The sequence below is a fragment of the Limulus polyphemus genome, unplaced genomic scaffold, assembly GCF_000517525.1.
Source record: "Limulus polyphemus unplaced genomic scaffold, Limulus_polyphemus-2.1.2 Scaffold925, whole genome shotgun sequence".
Lineage (NCBI taxonomy): Eukaryota > Metazoa > Arthropoda > Merostomata > Xiphosura > Limulidae > Limulus > Limulus polyphemus.
Window position 1 is genome coordinate 132,329 of NW_013666535.1, and position 683 is coordinate 133,011.

At 32.1% G+C, this 683-nt stretch overlaps 1 protein-coding gene across 4 annotated transcripts in view; it reads right to left on the reverse strand.

Moving 5' to 3' along the window:
* The window catches only part of LOC106461270 (supervillin-like), a 150,000-nt gene that overhangs the window by 20,261 nt on the left and 129,056 nt on the right, over positions 1–683 (reverse strand). The gene's annotated exons all lie outside the window — the stretch shown is intronic.

A 683-nucleotide genomic window follows, 5' to 3' on the forward strand; every position in this document is an offset into this window, starting at 1 on the left:
ACTCTATATTTATGGGTTGCCAAGGTACTCACTCAATAGGCATAATACAAATATGTACACTAATAAATCAACAATGACAGAAAGTTTTACTTTAAAAATGATTTCCACTCACTTTCATTTGTTTCGATACCAAACAAGACCCAAAAACAAGGCAAGAAATCATCGCTAAGATACCAAACCAGAAAGTGACCAACCCACCAAATTGTTCATCTTTCTTCTTCTTGTTTCAGTCGAGATAATTCTACAACTACTTTATCACTATCATCAGTTTAAACCTAAATCCATTCTGTGTTTCTGAGCAGTGCATGATGTCACTGCTTTGTTGTAATAGCGAGTAGTCATTCAAATAAATCATAATTATAGTGTAAACAATGTTATCATTACCCCTTGAAGTTAGCTTCTTTTACAGAAATCTGGTGTTCCTTTAAAAAGATTAATTACAGGGTGAAACAGGAATTACCAGCCAATAATAGATGAATATTAGATGACTATAGCATGCAGAATACCCAATGCTTTGTACACTATATAGTCGGTGTCTTTAGGGAGCCAAACCCTATATTATGTATGAAGTGAAGAGTAAAAAAAAAATCAATACACATAATATCAAATTTTATTACACACAATCATAGAATACTCTAACTTTCATTAGGGGTAAAAACCCATCACAAAACAAGTAATAAAAA